The sequence below is a fragment of the Neoarius graeffei genome, chromosome 17 (genome assembly GCF_027579695.1).
Source record: "Neoarius graeffei isolate fNeoGra1 chromosome 17, fNeoGra1.pri, whole genome shotgun sequence".
NCBI classification, from domain to species: domain Eukaryota; kingdom Metazoa; phylum Chordata; class Actinopteri; order Siluriformes; family Ariidae; genus Neoarius; species Neoarius graeffei.
Genome location: NC_083585.1, coordinates 23,438,166 through 23,459,176, shown reverse-complemented (window position 1 = coordinate 23,459,176; position 21,011 = coordinate 23,438,166). Strand labels below are relative to the sequence as shown.

General features: G+C 43.1%; 1 protein-coding gene across 1 annotated transcript in view; it reads right to left on the bottom strand.

The window, feature by feature from the left end:
- grik4 (glutamate receptor, ionotropic, kainate 4) overlaps nucleotides 1-21,011 on the bottom strand; it is a 645,415-nt gene that overhangs the window by 486,887 nt on the left and 137,517 nt on the right. The window lies entirely within an intron of this gene.

Sequence of the window (21,011 nt, the reverse complement as noted above, 5' to 3'; positions counted from 1 at the left end):
AGGGTGTTTCTTCCAGTTCCATTAACAGGAAGAAAAAATTCATATTAGCAATGAGTCACCAGGGTTTCCCCTAGAAAAACTGGAAAGAGTAGTGGCCCCTCCGAGCACAGCGAGGTGCAAAGAGCTTGCTGCTGTAGGTGATGTGTAAGCTAGGGAGGTCTGGGGCATGCTCCCATGAAAATTTTGAAATATAAGGGTTCATTTTGTGGCTTCTGGTGATATCTAGAGCTGATTTTTACCAGTTCAACATGTTGGGGGAGGAAAGGCTATATTTTACGTCTAATTTTACTGAATTCCCACCCTAAAAACGTAAAAGAAAACCCAAATCAATACAATACCCACTTACATTTCACAAGCCGTGTCCTGTTCAAAAGGAGACTGCAGTTTATTTCACATCAAACAAAGTGAATGGTGATGCAACATGGCATAAGCTGTTCAAAATACTGATCATTAAATTTTGGCAACAGGATGACTAAATACTCTCACTGTCAGACTCGAGGTGGTCAGCAACATGCAGCAGCAAAACTGGCTATTGTGGTATCACAACTACAGTCTGCCACTGTTGTTGAGTTGTTTACTGCAGTTTTCTTTGTGAAAATCTCCGTTATTAAGCTGCAACCCATTGGTGTTTTGATCATTCGTACCTGGCTTGAAGGCTCTGCCATTTTTGCATAAGTTACCTAATCTCATCTCATCTCATTATCTCTAGCCGCTTTATTCTGTTCTACAGGGTCGCAGGCAAGCTGGAGCCTATCCCAGCTGACTACAGGCGAAAGGCAAGTTGCCAGGTCATCACAGGGCTGACACATAGACACAGACAACCATTCACACCTACGGTCAATTTAGAGTCACCAGTTAACCTAACCTCCATGTCTTTGGACTGTGGGGGAAACCGGAGCACCCGGAGGAAACCCACGCAGACAACATGCAAACTCCACACAGAAAGGCCCTCGCCAGCCACGGGGCTCAAACCCGGACCTTCTTGCTGTGAGGCGACAGCGCTAACCACTACACCACCGTGCTGCCCGCATAAGTTGCCTATGAAAATTAATTGTGCATTGCTCATCCAATCAATGTAGGATACTGCACACACTCAGCCAATCAGTGCGGAATACCCTTCTCTGACATCAGCTGTGAATTTAGGTCAAGTTCAGGGCCATGGGCTTGCATAGATTGTATTGATTACCTGCTCAAAGGCTACAAAACACATGCATGTTGATTCTAGCTTTATACCATAGGCCTAAATTGTAAGGGTCGTGGCGGTAGTTTAATGGGTAGCGGTATGTCACTAAGCATATCGATCAATAAATTAAGCGTAGCGGAGCCGCTACGCTATGATGCTTTCGGGGAAACCCTGATCACATTACTGATTGCATTTGAAGCAGGAAGTTTTCCATCCAGTCACAGTAACGATGTTAACAAATAAATCAGACAATGCAAAGGCAATTCAGTGATCTCCCCACAGTTGTGGTCTTGACCAGTCTTGAAATAAAATCCAGAATCCTCTGTGTCTGAGACTGAGACAAGACCAAGTAAAAATGTGATCAATTCTGAGACGAGACTGAGACCTTCAAAAAGTGGTCTTGAGACCAAAACTGGTCTCAAGTACTACAACACTACTAACCATGCCACTCTCAATCTAATCACTTGAACAAAATTTCAATTAAGGATAATATCTTTCAGGGCAGCATGGTGGTGTAGTGGTTGGCACTGTCACCTCACAGCAAGAAGGCTCTGGGTTCAAGCCCAGTGGCTGACATGGGCTTTTCTGTGTGGAGTTTGCATGTTCTCCCCGTGTCTGCGTGGGTTTCCTCCGGGTGCTCCGGTTTCCCCCACAGTCCAAAGACATGCAGGTTAGGCTAACTGGTGGCTCGAAATTGACCGTAGGTGTGAATGTGAGTGTGAATGGTTGTGTGTCTCTATGTGTCAGCCCTGTGATGATCTGGTGACTTGTCTAGGGTGTACCCCGCCTCTCGCCCCTAATCAGCTGGCATAGGCTCCAGCTTGCCCTTGACCTTGCACAGGATAAGCGGTTATGGATAATGGATGGATGGATAATATCTTTCTATTTTAATCAGTATTATATGAACAATGTTGGATTGTGTGTGTGTGTGTGTGTGTGTGTGTGTGTGTGTGTGTGTGTGTGTGTATATAAGTGGAGACAGAGAGCGAGTGAGGGGGTAGGGGTGGCTGAAAGAATGCATGAGTAGAGAATTTACTCAGCTTAAGATAGGAAATTAGAGAAGCACTGAATCAAGTGATTAATAAATAATCCCTTAATGACCAATGAAAGAGTCTTCCTGCCTGCCTGCCCTTCATCGACCAGTGTAACAGGATTTCACAGGGCTGAATAGTCCAGCCAAATCAGAGATGTAGTGTTCTTATTTTGGCCTATATGACTATATGGTTGCCAAAACAGTCTGTGTAACAGCTCTACAGTGTCACGCCAACCCATTTAAAATGATATGCAATTTGATTTAAATGAGTTGCAGTCTACTGCGATTCATATTTGCTAAATTATTACTGACGCCTAAGTGGATAAAACCAGTCAAGTGTGAGTTTCAATGGTTTGCTGTTTTAAATTAGGAACCATGTGGGTATTCTGGCAGCTGTGCAGTTTAGTCAGTAAAGCATTAAATGCTATTTAAAAAAAAAAAAACTTTCAATGAGCAGATATATCCAATTGGACATAGTATTATAGCCAGTCACATTGCGGGAGATAACTGTCCCCCAGTAGAACTGATCTCTCAGAGTCTTTGTGAATGGGCCCGGAACGGATCAGAACAAAGGGTTGGCTTGGTAGTGACTAGTGGTAGTGGGTTTGGGTTTTGAGTTCAACTCCTCCACAATGATTTAAATTACTGGCTTCATACTTCCCACATCTATGCATATGCTTACTTTTTTTTTGGTCATGTCCTAGTTAACACTATAGTCAGCCAGTTCTGTCCATTTTCTCCAAAAGCTCGATATTCCTGTGAACCAGTTCTACTGTAAAAGTAGCGCAATTGTAGATTTAAATGGCTCAGTTGTAACACCATTCAAAATACCCTGTAAACTTACATGTACATGAGGACAAATCAAAATAAACCATGATACATTCATTACTCTGTGTGCTATAGCTTTCAGAGTAGCTTGGAAAATATTAAGTAATTACAAATACAAATGCATACAATTTTTGCAATATGCCCATGCAGGGAAGCACATACAGACCAATTTAAACCCATTTGAACATGCACTGTAAATGATTAATGATACAAAGCTTATAAATCCCCTTTTCCTTTTTCTGATTTTGTCCATTTAATTTTTTGTTTGTTTCTTTTGTCATGATAACTATAGTATGGCACATGGTTACTATGGTTTAAAATATGAAATCTTAACGAGGTCAGCAATACTTGTAATTCATCCTTATGACTGTAGAGATTAGTGCATGCACAGCTTTTCTGTCTCAAGCGGAGACTAATCCCACTGGCTTTCTGAAATCGACATGCAGAAGTTGTGTACACACTCACTGGTCACTTTTCAAGGAACTTGTTCTTGATTTGAAGATTCCTGTTCTTGGCTGGCAGGAGTGGAAGCCAGTGTGGTCTTCTGCTATTGCATGCTGAGATGCTTTTCTGCTCACCACGGTTGTAAAGAGTTGCTATGAGTTACTATATTGAGGACATTGTCACCTCATGCTACCTCAACAGAGCTACTGACATCATCAAGGACTCCACCCACCCTGGCCACCACCTCTTTGAACTGTTACCCTCTGGCAGGCGTTAGACGTCAGCCAAAGAATGCACCTCCAGATTCAGAAACAGGTTTTTTTCCCCCCGAAAGCAATTTGCACTTTAAATAATAACAAGCACAAATAATTATATCATTAATTCATGCTGCAATGCACCTGCACTTTATTTTTATACAGATTATTTAATTCAATTTCTAGGATCACAATTCTCATTTCATGTCTTTTTTTTTTCTTCAGTGCCCTGTGTTTCGATGTTTGCACCATAGAGTGGCAATTTTAATTTCGTTGTATACATTTACAATGGTGTAGTGGTTCGCTCTGTCGCCTCACAGCAAGAAGGTCTGGGTTTGAGCCCCGTGGCTGGCGAGGGCCTTTCTGTGCGGAGTTTGTATGTTCTCCCCGTGTCCGCGTGGGTTTCCTCTGGGTGCTCCGGTTTCCCCCACAGTCCAAAGACATGCAGGTTAGGTTAACTGGTGACTCTAAATTGACCGTAGGTGTGAATGGTTGTCTGTGTCTATGTGTCAGCCCTGTGATGACCTGGCAACTTGTCCAGGGTGTACCCCACCTTTCGCCCGTAGTCAGCTGGGATAGGCTCCAGCTTACCTGCGACCCTGTAGAACAGGATAAAGCGGCTAGAGATAATGAGATGAGATGAGATGACAATGACAACAAAGGCAATTCAGTTCAATTCTATATCCTTCCTGGCAGCTTGAACAAACATGGCCATTTTTCTCTGACCTCTCTTTTCAACAAGGCGTTTGTTTCCACCCACAAAACTGTCACTCACTCACTCACTCACTCACTCACTGTTTTTTGTTTTTTGCACCATTCTGTGTAAACTCTAGAGACTGTTGTGTGTGCAAACCCCCGGAGATCAGCAGTTTCTGAAATAGTTAAGTCAAGTTTATTTCTATAGCGCTTTTAACAATAGACATTGTCGCAAAGCATCTTTACAGAATTTGAATGACTTTAAACATGAGCTAATTTTATCCCTAATCTATCCCCAATGAGCAAACCTGTGGTGACGGTGGCAAGGAAAAACTCCCTCAGATGACATGAGGAAGAAACCTCGAGAGGAACCAGACTCAAAAGGGAACCCATCCTCATTTGGGCGACAACAGACAACATGACTATAACATTAACAGTTTTAACATGAAGTCAATTTCGTTGCGGTTATAACACTTCATTGATGGAAACTTGAGTGCAAAACTTTATGAGGCCACTTACTCAAACCAGTCCATCTGGCTCAAACCAACACCCATGCCACAGTGAAAGTCAATCACACTTTGAGATCACAATTTTTCCCATTCTGATGTTTGACGTGAACATTAACTGAAGCTTGTGATTTGTATCTGCATGATTTTGTACACTGTGCAGCTGTTAAAGGATTGGCTGATTAGGGAACTGCATAAAACAGCAGGTTGGATGGGTGTACCTAATAAAATGGCCAGTGAGTGTAGTATGGATGTAATACAGCAAGAGTTGCATGCATATTACAATTGTGCTGGATCTGCTCTACAAAAGGTTGGGGCAATGAATAAAAATGGGTTAAACTTTGCTAAATGTATTAAATAAAAATTCAGATCCTTAGCCACTTGTTTGCAGATACTGACATGAATTAGTTCTCATACCTGCTGAATGTGATGACGCAATTGTCTCACTCGCAGTAGATTATACTTATGGAAGCGTCAGTATAGAATTAATAACATTCATCAGTATACATAAATACATTGCACCTATATTTGTGTTGCTCGCCCCATCAACACACATGAATTTCATGACCAATTGGCTGACGGTGAGGCTTGTTTGAGGCATAGGTGAGCGTAAATGAACCACAAAACAGGTGTGAGTTGCTCAACAATGTCACACTGTGTTGTGACAGCAAACCACAGAGAAAACTGCAATTTCTTCAAGTACTTTAAGGCGTACATGTATATTCATGTAGCGTTATGAGCTGCAAAGGTGAGTCAGTGTTAGCAAACAAGGAGATGGAGAGACCAGGAAACATAGTGGTGAGTGGTGAAGAAATAAAGCTTCACATTACAGTGTAATCTTCAGTAGTCATGTTTTCAAACCGGAATGATAATCAGCAACCAGTGTCTCTTGGTCCCAATGTACATATTGTCAGGAGGAAAAGAACAAACAATGAGCAACTGTCTTATTTTTATGGAAGCTTACAGGATTGTGCTGTGTACTGTTATAGGCTGTGAACTGAGCCTATGGTAAGGCCATGTGTTGTGGAGAAAGAAGCGTATGTGCACAATGGACATGGTGTAGATTTCAGCCGAAGCTCCCAGTGCTTTTAACTCACTACTTGTCATATGTGTCTGAGCTACAACAAGGTTTACACATGAACCGAACCTTTGAATCATAAAAATATAGATTTCAGATAAGTTAAATTAAATTAAATTTGTTAATCTGCAGTAATCCTGGGCAGGGTTGCAGCGGATCCAAATCCTAGGATACACTCAAACACTTGTCTGTGAAGATTCTCAGTCATCCAGGTCATAGTACAACCCCGATTCCAAAAAAGTTGGGACAAAGTACAAATTTTAAATAAAAACAGAATGCAATGATGTGGAAATTTCAAAATTCCGTATTTTATTCAGAATAGAACATAGATGACATATCAAATGTTTAAACTGAGAAAATGTATCATTTAAAGACAAAAATTAGGTGATTTTAAATTTCATGACAACAACGCATCTCAAAAAAGTTGGGACAAGGCCATGTTTACCACTGTGAGACATCCCCTTTTCTCTTTACAACAGTCTGTAAACGTCTGGGGACTGAGGAGACAAGTTGCTCAAGTTTAGGGATAGGAATGTTAACCCATTCTTGTCTAATGTAGGATTCTAGTTGCTCAACTGTCTTAGGTCTTTTTTGTCATATCTTCCGTTTTATGATGCGCCAAATGTTTTTTATGGGTGAAAGATCTGGACTGCAGGCTGGCCAGTTCAGTACCCGGACCCTTCTTCTACGCAGCCATGATGCTGTAATTGATGCAGTATGTGGTTTGGCATTGTCATGTTGGAAAATGCAAGGTCTTCCCTGAAAGAGACGTCGTGTGGATGGGAGCATATGTTGCTCTAGAACCTGGATATACCTTTCAGCATTGATGCTATCTTTCCAGATGTGTAAGCTGCCCATGCCACACGCACTAATGCAACCCCATACCATCAGAGATGCAGGCTTCTGAACTGAGCACTCATAACAACTTGGGTCGTCCTTCTCCTCTTTAGTCCGAATGACACGGGGTCCCTGATTTCCATAAAGAACTTCAAATTTTGATTCGTCTGACCACAGAACAGTGTTCCACTTTGATGCAGTGTCATCTAAGGGCCCAAAGATCACGGGCACCCAGTATGGTTTTCCGGCCTTGACCCTTACGCACAGATATTATTCCAGATTCTCTGAATCTTTTGATGATATTATGCACTGTAGATGATGATATGTTCAAACTCTTTGCAATTTTACACTGTCGAACTCCTTTCTGATATTGCTCCACTATTTGTCGGCGCAGAATTAGGGGGATTGGTGATCCTCTTCCCATCTTTACTTCTGAGAGCCGCTGCCACTCCAAGATGCTCTTTTTATACCCAGTCATGTTAATGGCCTATTGCCAATTGACCGAATGAGTTGCAATTTGGTCCTCCAGCTGTTCCTTTTTTGTACCTTTAACTTTTCCAGCCTCTTATTGCCCCTGTCCCAACTTTTTTGAGATGTGTTGTTGTCATGAAATTTCAAATGAGCCAATATTTGGCATGAAATTTCAAAATGTCTCACTTTCGACATTTGATATGTTGTCTATGTTCTATCTATTGTGAGTACAATATCAGTTTTTGAGATTTGTATATTATTGCATTCCGTTTTTATTTACAGTTTGTACTTTATCCCAACTTTTTTGGAATCGGGGTTGTGAACTGTGGGTGGTCAAAGAGAGCAACTGGACTTGCTTGAAGATTCTTGAAGACGTTTCACCCCTCATCCAAAAGGCTTCTTCAGTTCTGTCTGACTGATAGGGAGTATCAGGTATTTATCCTCTCATGGATGAAAAGCAATTCTAAGATGTCGTTGAGTCAGCCTGTTGGTGTGGGTCACTGGGGGCTGGGTGTGAATGGCCTAGGGAGTCGTTGGGGTGATCAATGGGTTGTTGGTTCTCTCTGTCCTCGTTCATACCAACGATCCTCTCTGGCTAAAATGCATATGTTGCAATCCTGAAATGAGTGTCTTTGTTGTTAAGATGAAGATAGACAGCAGAGTCCTGGCCTGAGGAACTGGCTCTCCTGTGTTGAGCCATGCGCCTGTGAAGTGGTTGTTTGTTTCCCCAATATACAACTCCATGCATTCCTCATTGCACTGAATTGCATACACTACGTTGTCCTGTTTGTGTCTAGGTATTCTGTCCTTAGGGTGGACTAGTTTCTGCTTCAGGGTGTTACTGGGTCTGAAATGTACCGGAATGTTGTGTTTGTAGAAGATCCTCCTGAGTTTCTCAGATAGACCAGAAATGTCGGAAATGACTGTTCTTGCGTTTGTTCCTGTTATCTTCCTTGTCTGTTATGTTCCTTTTCCTGCTCTTGAAGAAAGCCCGGTTGGGATACCTGTAGTTCTGAAGTGCTTTCTTGAAGTGATTTTGCTCCTTCTCTTTTCCCTCTACCGTTGTAGGAATGTTCTGAGCCCTGTGTTGCAAGGTCCTAATGACCCCCAATTTGTGTTCCAGTGGGTGGTGTGAGTCGAAGAGTAGGTACTGGTCTGTGTGTGGGGGTTTCCTGTAGATCTCGATGCTAAGGCTTCTGTTTTGTCTAATGTGTCTATCATGTGTACATAGAGGAAGTGGAACATAAAGCTTTGACCACTTTTTCAGGAGCTGCTCCCAGCCACTGGTTCAGATATGTGGATGACACCTGGGTTAAAATCAAAACCCATGAGGTGGAAATCTTCTCTAAGCACATCAATGCAGTGGATATCAACATCAAATTCACTCGGGAGGACGTCAGTGGGAATAATCTAATCTAGCCTTCTTGGATTGTGATGTACACATTAGACAAGACAGAAGCCTTAGCGTCGAGGTCTGCCAGAAACCCACACACACAGAGCAGTACCTACTCTTCGACTCACACCACCCACTGGAACACAAACTGGGGGCCATTAGGACCCTGCAACACAGGGCTCAGAACATTCCTACAACGATAGAGGGAAAAGAGAAGGAGCAAAATCAGGCCAGGACTCTGCTATCTATCTTCATCTTAACAACAAAGGACACTCATTTCAGGATTGCAACGTACACATTTTAGCCAGAGAGGATCGTTGGTATGAGCGAGGAGTTAAAGAAGCCATTTTTGTCAACCTGGAACGACCATCACTGAACAGAGGTGGTGGTCTAAGACACCATTTATCAGCCACCTACAATGCAGTCCTTGGCACACTTCCCAGACAACTGAATGCACACCAAAACACAGCTGTTTTCAGTGACTCGCAGGAGGACTGAGAGAACCAACAACCCATTGATCACCCCAACGACTCTCTAGGCCATTCACACCCAGCCCCCAGTGACCCACACCAACAGGATGACTCAACAACACCTTAGGATTGCTTTTCATCCATGAGAGGATAAATACCTGATACTCCCCATTAGTCAGACAGAACTGAAGAAGCCTTTCGGATGAGAGGTGAAACGTCTTCAAGAATCTTCAAGCAAGTCCAGTTGCTCTCTTTTACCACCCACAGTTTACTCAAACACTTGTTCACACTGAGGGTCAATCCACCAATGAGCATATATTTGGGAAGTGAAAACCAGAGCCCAAGACTGAACCAGGGACCTAAAAGCTATCCAGCATGCTACCTGTTTCAAATTTAGGATATTTGTGTCACGTCCATATACATTGGCACTCGGAGCACACAGCACCATTAGAACTAATTACTATGCACTGGGCAGCATGGTGGTGTAGTGGTTAGCACTATCACCTCACAGCAAGAAGGTTCGGAGTTCGAGCCCAGTGGCTGACAGGGGCCTTTCTGTGTGGAGTTTGCATGTTCTCCCCATGTCTGCGTGGGTTTCCTTTGGGTGCTCCGGTTTAATTCACAGTCCAAAGATATGCAGTTAGGTTAACATGGGGTGGCCTTGGGCGGAAGTGCCCTTGAGTAAGGTACCTAACCCCCAACTGCTTCCTGGGTGCTGTAGCATAGCTGCCCACTGCTCTGGGTATGTGTGTGTGCTCATTGCTCACTTATGTGTGTTCACTGCTTCAGATGGGTTAAATGCAGAGAACAAATTTCACTGTGCTTGAGTGTGCATGTGACAAATAAAGGCTTCTTCTTCTTCGCACCTGTTCCGGATTAGAGTGCAATCACAGCATGTGCTTATAAGGGCACTTTAAACAAAACACACAAGCAGGGCGAAGTATATGCACTGTACCCAGTGTCTCACATAACCAAGCCTTGTATCTGTGCATTGCCTTTCTGGTTTTGACTTTGTTTTGTGTATTTGGCAATTTGACTTGATATGCAAGAAATAATAATTTGTCCTGATCTGAAAAATTTAACTTTATTGAAGAGGACATGATGACACACTCACTTTTTCCATGTTTGTGCAAATACATTTGAGTATCTGGAGTTCCTACCAACCCACAAACTCTGAAATAAAACAACCCAGTCAGTTTCTTTTGTTCTTCCGATTTCAGCAAAGGGCAGTTTTAGGGCAGTGGGCATGTGCCGTCCTTGACTGCCATGCATTGGAGTAGTAAGGCATCTCCTTCCCTACACTAGCCTGGGGTGGTGCCTTGAGCGAGCACTAGCAACCCCTTGCTCCGCCTGGTCAAGGTTACGACTGAAGACTGGACTCGGCAGACTATGCGGAGGAGACCACCACCTGGTGGTTCAACAGGCAGTAAGGCAGACCCAGCAAAGCATTTGTGGAGCATGATCAGGGCACAGTACAACATGTAGAACACTGTTGGCCATCCACTGCATCTCGACCTAGCTCCAGCCATCTTGATTCTGTCTTTGTCATGGTCCTACCTGTGGGCTTCTCTCTTCAGGTACATCTCCACTCAGCATTACCGGCCACGCCCGCACTCACTTCCTCTTATTAACTTTCAGTGACTGTCATTGGCTGTTGCCGATCACCTGCTTCCCCCTGGGTGTATTTAGCTGCAGTTCTCCCTAGCCTTGGTGTCAGATCATCTGCAACTCTCAGCCTGATAACCTGCTCTGTGTTCAGACTACTCTGTCTCCTGAAGATTTCCTGTTCTGTCTGACTCTGTCTGCTCTCCAGCCCCGGTAACCTGATCTGCCTTCTGTTCTGTCGACTCTGTCTCTTGCCTGCTCCTCCGGTACCTTCACCTGATTTCCAGCTTGCTCAGCCTTACAGCCACACCTCTCTGACTACGCCTGGTCCTGTCTTATCTCTAAAGCTAAGCAGGGTTGGGCCTGGTCAGTACTTGGATGGGAGACCTCAGACATCACCACCAGCCATCCCTGCCTCTCAGTTCTCCTGCCACTGGACTTCACCCACACACATTCTTCCAACTCCCCTTTCCCCTATTATTAATAAACTGTGGTTTGAGCGCATTTGATCTCCTCTCCTGTCTGTTCTGTGACAGTCTTATCCCTGGACCCAGTTAGGTTGGGACAAGAGAGTGAGGCTGATGGCTGTGCAACTCTTTCTCACTCTAATCCAGGGGTGTCCAAACTGATCCATAAAGGGCCTTGTGGCTGCAGGTTTTCATTCCAGCCATGCAGCAGCACACCTGACTTGGCTCATTCAATCAACTGAACTGTCTTCACACAGTCAAATACTTGCAGCCACACCCACCCTTGATTAAAGGGTGGGTGTGTCAGTTGATTGAATAAGCTAAATCAGGTGTGCTGCTGCATGGCTGGAATGAAAACCTGCAGCCACATGGATCAGTTTGGACACCCCTGCTCTAATCTAAGTCACGCCCAAGTCATGACTTCAAATTCAAAAACTGAAGTCATGGTCATCTTTGACCCTGAAGAACAACCATCATTTCAGAAAACAAGTGCTTCAACAAGCTGTTCAGATTTGACACCCTTTTCTGTGTCACAATGGGAGCTCATTAGACTTATGCCTTGCCCTCATCTGAGTATCTCCACTCATAGCTTGAGAATGAATATTCATGAGGAAAGTGCGACCTGATTGGCTGGCAGAATTGGGGTAAACAGTGGCTCATGAAAGTAAAAGGCACTCAAATTGGCCTGTTTTGAACAGGGCTGTTTCGACAGGTTGAGAAAGAAGCTGTGGTGCTTTATCCTTGTAGAATTTTGACCAAATTATATCACTGACATTTTCATGAAGACCTCCTGCACTGCTATGACCTGCTTTTTTCCCTTGTGAGTGAGCCAAATTGGCTGGATTTGATTTCTTCTTATGCCCAACCTGCAATACAATCACTTGTTCATGAATATCATTTTGTTGCATGTTTTAATGCATTATTTTGTGAAATAAATGTCAATTTAATGAGGGAACTGGAAAAGGCCAACAAATCATGGGCACAGTCATGATGGATGATGTCACTAGATTCGGAGCACTGATTTGCTGAAATGGAGCTGTCGGCATCTGCGAAAAATGGGACATGGCAGATGTCAGTTTCTGAAATAAAACCGCAAATATAGCAGGATTTTACAATAGAGATGTTCTGGGTTTGCCAAAAAAAAAAAAAAAAGCACAAACCTGCTGAACAGAAAATTGCACAGCCATCGATCCGCTGACAGTATTGATTCAATTTTTTCCAGGTTGGCGCTTGCTGGCTTTGTGCTTTAACTCTTCAATAACAAAACAGAAGAGGTGTTAATTAAATCTTTTACTGTAGAATTCAGCTTCTACTTGCTTTTAACTCATCAAGAGAACTGACAGCTTGAGAAACTGTCTCTCAAAATTAATTTATTTCTTTTTTATCTTTAAAAATCAGGTAGTTAGGGTGATTCACTGCAGATAACCATGATACTGCTATAAATAACTTGTAATGGATGCTTTGTTGAGAAGGAACAGTCTTTGCAGACCATTATTTGCAGTCAGACAACAGGCTCCCAAATTAAGGCCTGGTTCCACAACACATAACTATAACTATACCTATAACTACAATTATACCTATCCCTCTGCCTGAATTTAGTTCCAGTCTGGAGCAGTCACACTATAACTATAATCCTGACTATACAGTAATATCGCTTGATCCTGCCACTCAGGTAAATAAATGCATGCAACTTAGGAATAGTCATAGAAGTTTTTTCCAAGGAGTAGCACATTATCCTGGGTCATACTGGACAGCTTGGCCTTCAGAACAACCCATGTACACACATCCGTGGTTGATATACAACCCCGATTCCAAAAAAGTTGGGACAAAGGACAAATTGTAAATAAAAACGGAATGCAATAATTTACAAATCTCAAAAACTGATATTGTATTCACAATAGAACATACACAACATATCAAATGTCGAAAGTGAGACATTTTGAAATTTCATGCCAAATATTGGCTCATTTGAAATTTCATGACAGCAACACATCTCAAAAAAGTTGGGACAGGGGCAATAAGAGACTAGAAAAGTTAAAGGTACAAAAAAGGAACAGCTGGAGGACCAAACTGCAACTCATTAGGTCAATTGGCAATAGGTCATTAACATGACTGGGTATAAAAAGAGCATCTTGGAGTGGCAGCGGCTCTCAGAAGTAAAGGTGGGAAGAGGATCACCAATCCCCCTAATTCTGCGCCGACAAATAGTGGAGCAATATCAGAAAGGAGTTCGACAGTGTAAAATTGCAAAGAGTTTGAACATATCATCTAGAGTGCATAATATCATCAAAAGATTCAGAGAATCTGGAAGAATCTCTGTGCGTAAGGGTCAAGGCCGGAAAACCATACTGGGTGCCCATGATCTTCGGGCCCTTAGACGGCACTGCATCACATACAGGCATGCTTCTGTATTGAAAATCACAAAATGGGCTCAGGAATATTTACAGAGAACATTATCTGTGAACACAATTCACCATGCCATCCGCCGTTGCCAGCTTAAACTCTATAGCTCAAAGAAGAAGCTGTATCTAAACATGATCCAGAAGTGCAGACGTCTTCTCTGGGCCAAGGCTAATTTAAAATGGACTATGGCAAAGTGGAAAACCGTTCTGTGGTCAGACGAATCAAAATTTGAAGTTCTTTATGGAAATCAGGGACGCCGTGTCATTCGGACTAAAGAGGAGAAGGACGACCCAAGTTGTTATCAGCGCTCAGTTCAGAAGCCTGCATCTCTGATGGTATGGGGTTGCATTAGTGCATGTGGCATGGGCAGCATACACATCTGGAAAGACACCATCAGTGCTGAAAGGTATATCCAGGTTCTAGAGCAACATATGCTCCCATCCAGACGACGTCTCTTTCAGGGAAGACCTTGCATTTTCCAACATGACAATGCCAAACCACATACTGCATCAATTACAGCATCATGGCTGCGTAGAAGAAGGGTCGGGGTACTGAACTGGCCAGCCTGCAGTCCAGATCTTTCTCCCATAGAAAACATTTGGCGCATCATAAAACGGAAGATACGACAAAAAAGACCTAAGACAATTGAGCAACTAGAATCCTACATTAGACAAGAATGGGTTAACATTCCTATCCCTAAACTTGAGCAACTTGTCTCCTCAGTCCCCAGATGTTTACAGACTGTTGTAAAGAGAAAAGGGGATGTCTCACAGTGGTAAACATGGCCTTGTCCCAACTTTTTTTGCGATGTGTTGTTGTCATGAAATTTAAAATCACCTAATTTTTCTCTTTAAATGATACATTTTCTCAGTTTAAACATTTGATATGTCATCTATGTTCTATTCTGAATAAAATATGGAATTTTGAAACTTCCAGATCATTGCATTCAGTTTTTATTTACAATTGGTACTTTGTCCCAACTTTTTTGGAATCGGGGTTGTAATACAAATAGGTCATGGACTGCGGAAATACAGTGGTGCTTGAAAGTTTGAGAACCCTTTAGAATTTTCTATATTTCTGCATTAATATGACCTAAAACATCATCATATTTTCACACAAGTGCTAAAAGTAGATAAAGAGACCCCATTTCAACAAATGAGACAAAAATATTATACTTGGTCATTTATTTATTGAGGAAAATGATCCAATATTACATATCTGTGAGTGGCAAAAGTATGTGAACCTCTAGGATTAGCAGTTAATTTGAAGGTGAAATTAGAGTCAGGTGTTTTCAGTCAATGGGATGACAATCAGGTGTGAGTGGGCACCCTGTTTTATTTAAAGAACAGGGATCTATCAAAGTCTGATCTTCACAACACGTGTTTGTGGAAGTGTATCATGGCACGAACAAAGGAGATTTCTGAGGACCTCAGAAAAAGCGTTGTTGAAGCTCATCAGGCTGGAAAAGGTTACAAAACCATCTCTAAAGAGTTTGGACTCCACCAATCCACAGTCAGACAGATTGTGTACAAATGGAGGAAATTCAAGACCATTGTTACCCTCCCCAGGAGTGGTCGACCAACAAAGATCACTCCAAGAGCAAGGCGTGTAATAGTCGGCGAGGTCACAAAGGACCCCAGGGTAACTTCTAAGCAACTGAAGGCCTCTCTCACATTGACTCATGTTAATGCTCATGAGTCCACCATCAGGAGAACACTGAACAACAATGGTGTGCATAGCAGGGTTGCAAGGAGAAAGCCACTGCTCTCCAAAAAGAACATTGCTGCTTGTTTGCAGTTTGCTAAAGATCATGTGGACAAACCAGAAGGCTATTGGAAAAATGTTTTGTGGATGGATGAGACCAAAATAGAACTTTTTGGTTTAAATGAGAAGCGTTATGTTTGGAGAAAGGAAAACACTGCATTCCAGCATAAGAACCTTATCCCATCTGTGAAACATGGTGGTGGTAGTATCATGGTTTGGGCCTGTTTTGCTGCATCTGGGCCAGGACGGCTTGTCATCATTGATGGAACAATGAATTCTGAATTATACTAGTGAATTCTAAAGGAAAATGTCAGGACATCTGTCCATGAACTGAATCTCAAGAGAAGGTGGGTCATGCAGCAAGACAACAACCCTAAGCACGCAAGTCGTTCTACCAAAGAATGGTTAAAGAAGAATAAAGTTAATGTTTTGGAATGGCCAAGTCAAAGTCCTGACCTTAATCCAATCAAAATGTTGTGGAAGGACCTGAAGCGAGCAGTTCATGTGAGGAAACCCACCAACATCCCAGAGTTGAAGCTGTTCTATACGAAGGAATGGGATAAAATTCCTCCAAGCCGGTGTGCAGGACTGATCAACAGTTACCGGAAACGTTTAGTTGCAGTTATTGCTGCACAAGGGGGTCACACCAGATACTGAAAGCAAAGGTTCATATACTTTTGCCACTCACAGATATGTTATCTTGGATAATTTTCCTCAATAAATAAATGCCCAAGTATAATATTTTTGTTTCATTTGTTCAACTTGGTTCTCTTTATCTACGTTCAGGACTTGTGTGAAAATCTGATGATGATTTTAGGTCATATTTATGCAGAAATATAGAAAATTCTGAAGGGATCACAAACTTTCAAGCACCACTGTATAATAAAAAAGGATTCAAAATACGGAGTGGTTATGGATTTTAATATGGTTGCATCATGGATGCTAATAATTTACGGACTGGTCATGGACATTTCAGTATATTATAGATTGGTTACGGATTTCATAGGGATGATGCATCATGAATAATAAATTAAGAAATCGAAAACAATTAAATGTCTGGGCTGCTGGAGTTCATAATTAAAATATCTTACCTGCATTTATATGTTTATTAATTTACAATTGATATTTCACAGAAAATATGACATATCAGTTAATAACAGCTCCGTGCTTTGTATTATATATATTTTTTCCAGGAATCTGTATTCCTTGACTTCATGATGCAATAAGGATATACAAAGATGCCCCAGGAAAAATATAATGTGCTTAGACAACGTCACATGTAAACAATTACCTGATTGATCAGACGTTTTATCGAATCAGGTCCAGGCTTGGAAAAATTGTTCCAGAAGCACATCTTATCATTATGGATAAACCCAGGCCTGGGCTACGGGTATCGTTATCGGTCTGGTTTGAGCACTAACCACATAAACTGCAGGGGACTGATTTATTTATAGTTAGTGTTATCGTTGTAGTTATCAGTCTTGTGGGACCGGGCCTTAAGATTGGTCAGTGCTGTATGGTGAATGGACCTTGCATAAAGTTGAATCCAAAATCGAAGCTTTTCTTGCATACTTGCTAACTTGGCGGCACGGTGGTGTAGTGGTTAGCGCTGTCGCCTCACAGCAAGAAGGTCCTGGGTTCGAGCCCCGGGGCCGGCGAGGGCCTTTCTGTGTGGAGTTTGCATGTTCTCCCCGTGTCCGCGTGGGTTTCCTCCGGGTGCTCCGGTTTCCCCCACAGTCCAAAGACATGCAGGTTAGGTTAACTGGTGACTCTAAATTGACCGTAGGTGTGAATGGTTGTCTGTGTCTATGTGTCAGCCCTGTGATGACCTGGCGACTTGTCCAGGGTGTACCCCGCCTTTCGCCCGTAGTCAGCTGGGATAGGCTCCAGCTTGCCTGCGACCCTGTAGAAGGATAAAGCGGCTAGAGATAATGAGATGAGATGAGAGACTTGCTAACTTTTCAAAATTCTCATGGGGGAGAAAAGTGCGTGAACGACATTTTCAATTGGACGAGGGTCTGATGCGTGGTTGAAACGATAAAAACAGCGGATCCCAATTAATTGCAAACCATTTGAAATTTATACAATTAAAGAGCTTTTGAATTGTTGATATTGTTTTATCAATTACTATAGGTTATGGGATTCATGTATCAGGCATGAGAGAGCTCAGAGTGAAAAATCTGAAATAATACTCTTGTCTTGAATTTTAATATAATAACAATGAAAGTGAAGTCTTAAATCAGATTTTTAGCTGAAAAATCTCATGCCTGAATATTGTATACATACAGAGACCCACAGGAAATAACACAAGTGATGCTTTCGAAGAATGTTTATAATTTCTTAAAATAGTCACAGTGAATGAAAGTATTATTGGATTGCATTAAATGTGTTTTCCTTCTGGAAAACTCATGTAAAAATACAGAGAACTATAATATCATATATAAATAAAATTTTAATAAGATTTGACCAAAATAGTAACAACTCAATTAAATAAATACTGCACTGTCTTAGTACGACTAAAATGCATCTCTCTCACTAAACACTTTCCAACAGAATTTTAAAAAGCACTAGAAATCCTATCAAAATCCTATCGGAATGCATCAAAGGAATTTGCTCATTTGCAAACTTTGACTGAAAGTTTTCTAACAAAATTTAAAAATGGCACTATAAATACGACCATACTATCAAAATATACTCCACAAAGAAATTCACTCGAATGCAAAATTTTAGTACGACCAAAATACACTCACTTGTAAACTTTCACTTAAAACCTCAAAACTCGATCAAAATCAATCACTTTCCAGATAATTCACTTGTAAACTTTCACACATAAATTCAAAATAGCACTAAGACACGACCAGACTATTCAAATACACTCACCAAACAAATTCTCTGTCATGCAAAATTTCACTAAACACTTTAGAAGTTGTACAGTTTGGTTCTGAAATGGTACGGAAGACTAGTTTAATTTCACACTCAAATGTCCATTATATTCTGATTTAAGGTATCTTTACCTTAAAATGTGTAACTGGCTGGTCGAAAATTTGCTCATCCATGGAAATTCATTCTCCCATGCAACCTGGTATTTGCTTTCATAATTTTGCATTTGGTACTTGTTAGGACTAGGACTGTTTTGGCCTCTAGAGGCCGCTGTTATTTCCTTTTCATGTCGTGTTTATTTTGGCCTCTAGAGGCCGCCACTGTTCCTGTGTTTTGTGTTTGTGTTAATTGCCTAATTATCTTCACCTGTGTCCTTAATTAGTTTGTCTATTTATACCCCTGAGTTCAGTCCTCTTGTCACGGAGTCTTTGTGCTGTTATGTTTATCTCCAGTTTCCTTTGTACTGTGTTTTTTGATCTTCTTAGCTTTTGTACTTTTGCACTTTGCTTTTCTTTTGGATTATACTCTTTGGTTTTTTTTTGTCTTTTGTTTTGCCCTGTATATAGTGTATATAGTTTAAATAAACCTTTTGATTCTTTTTCTACTTCCGCCTCACGCCTCTGCATTTGAGTCATCCCCCTGGTGGCCTAGTGGGGGTTTGCTGGATTATCACACCAACGAACCAGGTTCGAATCCCAGCAAAACCCTAACAGAAAGACTCCGTCATGACCGACTCAGCAGAGGCTGCTTCAACTGTCTACCCGGCCAACCTTCAGGGAATTATGGCAGCTTTGACACGCTTCGGAGCGACCATGGACGCTCATGGACGTACGCTCACCAGCCAACGTGAGGCCCTCGCTCGCCACGAGGAACTGCTTCAGCAAATTGGGAAAACCCTGGCACAGCTGACAGCTCTGCCTGCATCTCCTGCTCCTGATCCAGTTCCTGCTCCTGATCCAGCTCCCACTCCTGCTCCAGTGCCTCCTGCAATGCTGCCTTCTTCACCTCGTGAACCCAGCCTTCCTGCACCACAGAGGTATGACGGCAAGCACAGTGAGTGCCGAGAGTTCCTTACCCAGTGTCAACTCACCTTTGAGCTTCAGCCTACCACCTACACTACGGATCGCCGCAAGATTGCCTTTGTGATCACCTTATTAGCTGGTAAGGCGCGAGCCTGGGCTACTGCTATCTGGCAAAGACAGGGACCTGAGTGCTTTGATTTCCAGCTGTTTTCTGAAGAGATGCTTCGGGTCTTCGATCAGACAGACATCAGTACCGACGCAGCCCGAAAGCTCATGTCCATCCGGCAAGGAGGAAGCGTCGCAGATTACGCCATCTCGTTCCGAACACTCGCAGCAGTAAGTGGATGGAACGAGACTGCCCTGGTGTCAGCCTTCCACCATGGTCTGTCTGACCCCATCAAGGACGGTCTGGCCTCTATTGGATGCCCAAGTGACCTCGAAACCCTCATCTCACATGCTATTCGTCTGGACAACAGGATGAGAGAACGCCACCAAGCCTTGAGCCCCCCCAGCCTCCCTACCTCTACCTGGAGACCGTCTACCTCCTTCAGTGACTGTCCAGAACCCATGCAAGTGGGTCGTACTCGCCTCTCCGCATCTGAGAGGGAGCGCAGAAGGAGGGACAAGTGCTGCATCTACTGTGGCAAGCCTGGTCACTTCCGAGCATCATGTCCCGAACTCTTGGGAAAAGGACCGCCCCGTCCAGCCGAGGGAGGGTTGTGACGGGGCCTACCCTCTCTCCCGGACTCCCTGGCCAAGGAATCTACATCCCGGTCTCCATCTCCTGGGGTGAGTCTGTCCACTCTTGTCAAGCTTTGATAGACTCAGGGGCGGCTGGGAACTTTATGGATATTCACTTCGCCCAAAGCATCAATATACCTACTGCACCTCTTGAAGTCCCTCTGTCTGTGTCTGCCCTCGATGGCCAAGCGTTAGGTGATGGAAGAGTCACTCAAGTTACTTCTCCAGTCTTCCTCCAGTCTCAAAGTCACAAGGAAGAAATATCCCTGCACCTGATTCCTTCACCTGAGTTCCCAGTTATTCTAGGCCTTCCTTGGCTTACTCGCCACAACCCTCGCATAGACTGGGTAACAAGCCAGGTTGTGGAATGGGGCCCTGCATGCCATGCCTCTTGTTTGCTCTCTAGCTCTCCTGTGTCTCCTGCCGAGCCCCCTGATCTCACCGAGTTATCTCAAGTTCCCACAGAGTACTGGGATCTCAAGGAGGTATTCAGCAAGAGCAGGGCCGCCGTTCTTCCTCCGCACCGGGCCTACGACTGTGCCATCGACTTGCTCCCTGGGACTACCCCTCCTCGTGGCAGACTGTTTTCACTCTCTCAGCCAGAACGCAAGGCCATGGAGGAATACCTCAAAGATGCCCTGGTCTCTGGGTTTATTCGACCCTCCACTTCACCTGCTGGAGCCGGCTTCTTCTTTGTCGGCAAGAAGGATGGGGGGCTCCGACCATGTATTGATTACAGGGGCCTGAATAAGATCACTGTGCGCAACCGATATCCCCTTCCGCTGATGTCCACAGCTTTCGACCTGCTCCAAGGCGCCACCGTCTTCACCAAGTTGGACCTACGGAACGCATACCACCTCATCCGTATCCGACAGGGAGACGAGTGGAAGACTGCCTTTAACACCCCGTCTGGGCACTACGAATACCAGGTGATGC